General features: G+C 41.8%; 1 long non-coding RNA gene across 1 annotated transcript in view; it reads left to right on the top strand.

Moving 5' to 3' along the window:
• Positions 1 to 7,968, top strand: part of LOC141920175 (uncharacterized) — a 43,524-nt gene extending 35,556 nt beyond the window's left edge. Inside the window, exon 3 of the long non-coding RNA XR_012622241.1 lies at positions 5,278 to 7,968. This is a non-coding gene — a long non-coding RNA (uncharacterized LOC141920175). The remainder of the gene's footprint in view (positions 1 to 5,277) is intronic.
• The last annotated feature ends 823 nt before the right edge of the window (positions 7,969 to 8,791 follow it).

Below are 8,791 nucleotides of genomic sequence, written 5' to 3' on the forward strand. Positions count from 1 at the left end.
ATGTAAGAGATGTCTCAGTGGAAAGAGACAAATAGAGACCAACCTTAAATCCATTGCTGATGATGACTCAGAAATGAAGGGACAGGAGCACAGATCAAGGAGTTGTGGGTTCCTGAAACGTTCTCTGGAAGACCAAACTGCACTGCTGAATTCAAGCACCACGACTGAGATACCCAATTTCCAAATAAGCTGCAGTTTAGCCGAGCTGTCCAAAGAGTAGCAGGTATGTTTGTGGTAGAACAGATGTTTCCTGGGAGCATGTAGCTATCACTCCACTCAAGCAGAAAGGCAGTTATACCAATAAGGCAACAAAACCTCCTCCCAGAGTAAAAGTTCAAAACCAAAATAGAATAGCTGAATATAATTTTTTTCCATTCTCTTCTGCCTTTTTCTCTCATTAGCCACATTAGATCTGTTAGAAGGATTTCTTTTTTTTCATTCATGTTTCATGAATGCAAAAGCATGCGCAAAATGTGCAAATTCAGGTTATAATAGACAGACAAATGGCAGCTGCCAAAGCCAGGAGAAAAAAAGTTTCTAAAAGCTAAGGTTTCACAGATCCTTATAGTTGCATTTTGGTTGTTTGCTTGTTCTTGTCTGGTACATAGTAGATTCTGGTAAGAATCCCAAAACCTGATGTTTTTATGATTTGAAGCACTCTGTATGTTATTTATGTCAGAATCAATAGAACAGTTTATATAAAAAAGATGTGTTGCAGCAGTCAATTCAAACAGAGCGATTTGTATGCAAGTGGAACTGATCAATCCAATAAAAATGATTGCCAAGTCTCCTGAGTCTTATAGAAATACTTTCAATAAAGACATTTTTAATAAAAAAGAAATGAAATGTGTAGCAGCATAGGATTCAAATGGAAAGTAAACCTTTTCTGAACAGCTGAGGAAAAGAATTTACACTTTGATTAAAGCCTGATTTTATTCAATTATTGATGCGGTATGGATATTTTAGTAAGGAGTATTTATTATTTATTTTTAAATCCTGGATTGTTCACATGGATCCTATTTGTCCATATAGTTATTTCAGGTGAAGTGCCTAACTCCAGGATAACTTCTCTTCCCAGACTTAAGGAAATAAGGTGCATCTTTAACCTTGTGTTGTGGTATCTCCACAAGAAGATATAGAAATATCTGGTCAGAGAAGGGAGGTGAACAAAAAGTGTTTCCTTTCACTCAACACTCCTTTAACTCATCAGTGCTCAGAGTATATAGCTCAGGCTATACTCAGCCTAACACAGATGTTAGAAATTTTACTTCCTATGTGTCAGAAAGGGTCTGAAATACAAGTCTAAGAAGATGACACTCCCTCTAAAAAAGCCCCAAATTTTCTGGGGTAGAGACTACAGTGTATCTGTATGCTGTTAAGAGAGTCACCCTTCACTGGAAAGCAAAGCACACAGTTAGCTGGTGTTCAGCTGAGTCAGCATTAGTAGCAAAGAAACAGTGCTTCCAAGGAAGGGGGGAGAGAATGCCTCTTTAGATTTGGCAATATAAGTCTTCCTTCTGACTGTAGCAGAGACAATTTTATAATAGGACTCCCCCATTCAAGTTTTTTAATCATGGCTGATTTCATTCCAGCTTCAGAGGTTGGCTTATGACATGATTGGGTACATGGTGATAGAGTAAGTGTGATCTGCAATGTGTCATTGCCTTTGCATGAAGCGAATAGGCACTTGCCTTCCTGCATCTATGTCTGTAACTGATCAAAGGCAATAGCACTGCCATTTGCTGTGCACATGACATCCATTATCTCGCAGTAAAACATGAACTCATGTTGTGATGACCTGCTTACACATCATCTCTGGGTAGATGGGGAACACTTGCCAGAGGGTTCTTATGTCACAAGATGAAGTAGTCACTTTTATGCTAAGTTTTTTCCTTTCACTACAGATAGATTCAAATAGGCGTCTGCTGGCTTGCCAGTTAGAAGGAAACCTAACTTGTTAATACTTGCTTATAAAGAAAGTCCTCACTCAGGTTTCTCAGACATAGACACTGGGTTTGTAAGTCGTTTCCAGGCTATGATCTGACTGGAGGCACTCAGTGTCTATGGGATTCATTTTTGAAATTACACTTTCAGTAATGGACTCACCTTTTGCTGTCTTACCTTAAATTTATAAGCTTCTGCATGAACACAGATAAAACAACCTCCTGCCCATTCACCAGAGATGTGCCCACCCGAAGTCTGTTGTCTGTTGGTGAGAAAGGCCGAGTAGAGGGGTTACAGAGCTGGTTGTTGTAGAAGCCATTTCTCCTGTCTACTGCAATTCCTTCAGCCTCTGGGGAATCATGACTATTAGCTGTGCAATAATTACATCAGCAGGAACAAAATCATAGAACTAAGGCCTCCCCACCACAGTCACAAGCCCAGATGATGGAGACAAAACAAGAAGTGTTGCCACTAGTCACCATCAGGCAGACTTAGGCTTGCATATTTGTGGGGTACATGAAATGAATGACCTTTGGCATGATACACACTTAGTCATTAATACACAAAACCCAGTCATCCAGCCTACTGCTTCTCCTACATTACCAAACTGTTTTCATCTTCCAGAAAATAAGTATTCCTATGAAGTCATCCCTCCCAGGCTGCTCTCTTTTTCTAGATTATATCCCTTTCAACTTGGGACCAAAACTCTGGATAGCAGCATGAGAAAAGCAATCATTAGAGACACATTTAATTAACCTCTAACATTTAGACTCACAGGTACAAGCATAGTCATTCCTGACGTCAACATTGCCAGTGACATATGGCAGCATAACGTAGGTCTGTGTGAAACAGAAATAAATTAATGTCTAAAATGAGTAACCGAGCTCACAGTGAGAAATAGGTGAAGTAGTTTGGAAAATGAGATCAACCACTTGTCTTTTGACATAGCAGTATCATTTTTGTGAGATATTTCTTCACCTAGGAGAGCTGGAACAAATTCAAAAGCCTGACAGTGACCACCACCAAAGTGGAATATGCTTTTACTAAAAGTATGTATGTCCTCCTCTGATGCTTAGTGGTGTGCTCCATCAGATTCAAGTCCACCAAGGGGTCAAGGAGGCTGAATCAGACTCGCAAAACCAGTCTGAAGAAACACCCTCTGATATTATCTTCCAACAGAATTGTTATCACAAGCCCTCAAACTTTCACTCACATATGCAGTAACTCATGTCAAAGTATTGCCAGTACATGCTTGCTTGATTTCTTATTCTGACCATCCTCAAATTCCCCAGATTTGTCCTGATAATTAATGTTAGTCACACATCTTTCTGTGGAATTTGTCCATCAGAAAATTGTGCCTTTAAAAAACTCAAACCTCTATTTTGTGGCATTTTAAAGCAGGGAGAAAAACCCTAAAAGTTTAATTTCAACAATGTTAATTTCTTCATTTTGACCTGCGGGTATATTGCAGATTGCTGTTTTCATGCTAGCAATAAATTTAAACATCAAAATGAAATGCTGCAATTTTATTGAAACTGATACCTGGTATTTCTGACATAACCTAAAAAGGTATTGTGCCAATGATTTAAAATTGTAAAGTTTTACTGTGCTTTGGAATAACAAGAATCGTTGGCAGGGTACCATGATGTTCCCTAGGGCAATCATGCACATTAACCACAAAGGCAGATAAAAATTTCTCAAGAGCAATCTCTATATGTTTTCCTGACCACAGAACACATGGAGGTAAAATATCATGCATTAGCCCTTTTAATAAAGAGTTTCGAATTATTTAAAATACTGAAATAGAAATTTCAGATTCAAAATCCTGGATTAGAACTGCAGATGGAGAGCTGGGACCCAGCAGCTACTTTACGTTCCAGAGCCAGCACTGACATTATGATGCAGTCATCTGATGTGACAGGGATCATATGCATTCCCAAAAGCAGCTCCTTGAGCTTACAGTCCTTGAGCAGTCATAAAAATAAGATGTCTCTTGAGACATTTCAAAGATAAAGCTGGAGAGAGAAGGGCCATGTGGTTTACAACACTCTTGGATAAATCCAAAGTAACCCTCTCCTCCCATGACGCACCAAGACCATTCATAAAGTATCCAGTTCTCTTCATGACAGCAGACAGAAATGCTGTGCTAGAGGAGCAAAATAGGAAGAAAGTATTTGGAGCTTTGCCATTTTTCCAGAAAAATGATGCTTTTATGGAAGTGCACTCTCAAGAGCATCTTTGTCATAAAATCTGATTTTGGTGTTGGTTTTTTTAATACACAGCCCCAACACCTCCACACCTACCCCACCAGCTTCTGCACCCCAGGAGGATGCCTGCTTGGGGGGCTGCCCTGCAACATCCTCTGTCAGAAGGATCACAGACACTTTATTGAAGATTTACACAGTCTTGTCAGTTTGTGCCTATAGGGCATCTGGTGTTTAGTCACACAATCATAGGAAGGAGGCCTATTAGGCTTAATTTCTGCCAAGTTTGCTGCAATTAGTAGAGATGCTCCCAGTTTTTAACATCTGTGCAAAGCACGTCCTGGTATGGTGTTTTCTGTCCTTCCTCCCTCCCTTTCCCACCTCCTCTCCAGGATGTCTTCCTCCTCCTCCTCCCCTCTGCCCTCCCACGACACGGAGACCCATGGCAGGTGTTGGCAAGAGCCAGCAGTGCTGGACTGCCCCGCAAGAGCCAGGGCCGCTGGGGTGGCCATGCCATCTGGGCGCCCCTGGCATCGCCCTCCCGGTGCGGGTCCTTGCAGAAGCAGGGTGCGGCAGGCAGGGCTGAAGCTTTTGATCTGAGATCAGAGGTGGGGAAGGAGGCTTCACTTCAGTTCCCTTGCCAGCTTGGGTCGTTAATCTCTACCCATACCCACAGCAATAAAAATCGGCATTTACATAACACCGGTGGTTCACCTTGGAAGCACTCTGCCGGTGTGAGCGAAGCCAGTCCCGGCCTCGGGTCAGGGGATGCCCCCATGCCTGGAAGGGGAGCTCGTCACTGCCAGGGCACAATGAGAAAGGTCTCCTGCCCCTTTTGGGATGATGGCTCACCCCCCGGCCTGTGAGGGGCTGGGTGGGTTTGCACAGAGAATTACACAGTGGTGGGAATCAGCATCCACCTTCCTGGGCCCTCACCATAAGCAAGACTGCTCTAGCCACACAGGACTAAAAAGGTTGATTTGAGGTGCTCCCAAAGCAAATCTTTACCATTTCCCCCCTCCTGTGTTGCATATAAAAGAAAAACCTTGAAGTGTTATTTCTTCTGCTTTTTTATTTAAAAAAAAACCCAACCAAATATTAAGTCCTGGCTTCTTTATTTCTGCTGTAGGGTTCCTTGGAGGGATGGGAAATGTGGGGAGCTGCAGCATCATAAGCATCAAGCAGCAGAACCCTGAGCAACGGGAATATATTTCATGTAAAATGCTGCTTGTGTTAACATCTCTTCAGCACAAATGCCTGCAAGAACACCCAAGGGACAAACTCTTTCTGTGGAAATTGCAATATCACTGCCTCTTTCTCTGCAGGCAAGAAATGATTCCTTTCCAAAATGGGAAGGAAAAGTGTGTGACATTCTGGATATTTCTAAAGGAGAAAAATAAACAGCATTTCGAATGAAGTATTTAAAATAGTTACATTGTTTGGAGTGTAGTATGTATGATAAATTAATAAATGCATAGAGAATTATCCATCTATATAGACAACTCTGGCTGCATGTTATATATAGATGTGTCTATATAGTCAGAGGGACATATGCAGCGATATAGAAAGAAATGCATTCCACAAGTGTTAGGGGGCAGTGTGACATATTGTAGGACACTGACCAGAAATCACAAAACCTGAAATTAAAGCATAGCTCTGCCACCAAGGTTTCATATCATCTTGGGAGAGTACTTAATTTCTCTATGTCTTTCTCCTCTCTTTGTCTGCTTAAACTGTATCTCTAAGGACTTTCAATTACCTGCTGTTGATACAGAGCTTTTCACCATGGGGATCTCTAGGTGCTGCTACCATCATCCTCAGTGGTTCAACCCAGTTCTCTTTCTGAGGACTGTCTGTAAATCTGGGAATGCGAACGAGAGAAGTACATTCCCTGTAGATCTAACAGCTTCCAGATTGCAAGTCTAACAGTTTCAGTTCCCTTTAGTTTACAAAAGACTGTACTTTGAAATGTCAAATTTCAGATACATTTAAGCAAAAAACTTGTGTCTAGGTAAGCTTTAAAAACGAGCAGCAAGTGTTTGTCCCCTTATGGATCACAGGCCTTCCCATTCTGCACCTCCAAACTGAGTAAGTAAAAACTTTTTTAACAAGATCAAAATGAAGATGTTCCCATGTCAAAGCAGAACTGTAAAGATGAGTGGGTTTTGCAGCAGAGAAATACACAGTCCTGGCCAGCAGTCTGATTTAATTGAGGCTGGTTTAAAGAACTGAGCTTTTCATCATGACAGAAGTCTTTTTGCTTGTATATCTTGGAAAAATGATTCAGTAGGATTCAACACCAGCTATTAGCTAGCTAGTATACTTATTTGATTACCACTATAGGGAGACAGTGTAGGAGTGTAACTGTGGAGCTATCTCTTGCTAAGGGAGCAGTAGGAACCTGCCAGTGTCCCCCATTCTCCCCACTTGCTCTGGGCAGACAGGTGAGTTCCAGACTAGCTTTTTGATGGAAAAGATAATCTCCATCAGCCTTGACTGGGTGTGAATGGAGACACTGCTCTTCCAAAGGCATCCTCACAAGAGTGAGAGTCAGAGAAGTAGTCGTCCACCAACTGGGCAGACTGGTTACATAAGCAGGAACAAGGAAGCAGTATGGGGAGGAGGGATGAGATTGGTATGCGTAAGTGAAAATTTAATCCCCATTAATGATGTGCACATTGAAAGAATTTGCAAACATGCCTTATAGGTGGGGTTATAGCAGATGGTGGGGGATTTTTTTATGAATACTTTTTGAATGCAAGGAAAGCAAAGATAATGGAACATTTATGCAACTGCATGCTGCCTGGCTATTTTCCATTTCTTAAAGGCCTAGATATTTGAATTCTAGTGGTCTGGCTATGGATTTTGTATTAGAACTACTTTATAAATTGCTTCAGGTATTTAAATTTTATGCTGTCAAAGACATTGAAGGTAGAGTAAAATGTGTTTGTTTGTATGTGTAGATGTGTTTTTGATAGGGGAATCAAATGTTTATTATGATTCAGCCATGATGCTTGTTAGAGCACCCTAGAGTACAAAAATGTACTGTCTACAGATATGCAGTTTAGATCTAACAACAGACAATTCATTCTGTGTACTGACTGCTCCTCTGAAAATTTTATGTGAGGAATACATCTTCTCCATAAAATAAAGAAAAAAAAAACCAAAGTACCTTAACAGTATGTAACTTCAAAAGAGTGATATCACATCCTGGAGTGGAGAACAGCATAGGTCAGTTTTTCCAAGACACATGTAGGAAGGCAAATCATTGTTTCTACTGGACAACTCTGCTAAAAATGTCATTTGCATTTTCTTTTTGGTTTGACTGAAACATCTTCATTTCTCCTGGAACATCTCTGAAAGGATTTTCATTCAGAGTAACTATAATATCACCAAATGACAAAAGCAAAAGAGGAAACAACACATGTCCATATCTATGCATGAAATAGATAAACTCAATGCTTTAATGTGACAGGGGGTTAGAGGTTAAGAAAACATACATCATACTACCTAATTTACTAATACAAAATATATACATTCTCTAAGGCCATATATGGTCCTTTATAAAGAAAGAGAGTGTACACACCCTATAAGTTACCCTACCTTATGGTAGCTCCTAGTATAAAGAAAAAAAATCACCCAGAACTCCACCCAAATCTCAGGCTAATTCAGAACAGTCTACATCCACTTCCTAGATTAAGTACATTTTAAACATTGAAAGTAATTCCTTCCTTTTTGCAGAGCTCAAACTAGCTCCCTCATCCACCAGGCTCTTGCCTCCAAGGGCTGAGCAGCCCTTTCATCCTCTGATGCCCTGAGCACATCCATTCCACTCCTGAGATCCACTGCTGCCCTGAGCAGCTCCTGCACCTCTCGGCCAGGCACTGATCAGATGGCAGGCCTTGCCAGCACAGTGTGTAGTGCATGAAATGGGTATAAACACCCAAGGAGGTATTCATATTCCCATGGGAGCAGAGGAGCCCTGCGGCAGGGTGTGTGGCAGCAGGGGTGACAGGTCCAACGAGCCCTGGACACCTGAGCAGCTTCCCTTCCAGCTCAGGAGGGTGCCAAGCCCCAGGCCAGGTCCTGCTCTCCTTTGCCAAAGTCAGGGAGAGCTTCTCGGCAGCTGAGGAAAGAAGACAGGAGCCAAACACCAGCATGAGAGAGAGAGAGAGAGAGCAGACCGGTGCTTTGGAAGGTGGTGACAAGCTTTGGCGAAGAATTCAAACTTTTTGCCAGGAACAGAAACTCCCCCGTTCGCTGCAGGAGTGCTCCTTCCAGGCTTGTTCCCTTGCCTGCGGGAAAACACACACATGCTCATCCTCTTCCCTGCTGAGCTCTTCTCAAAGGCAGCTGCGAGGGTGAGACCTTTGTGGCGACTTTGAGCACACCAGTGTATTGTGGCCAGTCTGTAGTGCACAGAAGGCCGGGCAGTAGGGGTTGGTCACTTGGCCACTAAAGCAAGATAAGACATTTTCACTGTCATCATCCAAATCAAATATTGGGCTCTGTTTGTTCAGATGATCTCTCTGCTACTCCCTCTTTTGATTAGCTGCACAGCAGAGCTTGAACTAAAAGAAAACAAGACAGCATGAGAGAGAGAAGAAAGTCCTCCTCTTGCTTTTAATCTGACATTTCAATAA

The sequence above is a fragment of the Strix aluco genome, chromosome 2, assembly GCF_031877795.1.
Source record: "Strix aluco isolate bStrAlu1 chromosome 2, bStrAlu1.hap1, whole genome shotgun sequence".
Classification (NCBI taxonomy): Eukaryota; Metazoa; Chordata; class Aves; order Strigiformes; family Strigidae; genus Strix; species Strix aluco.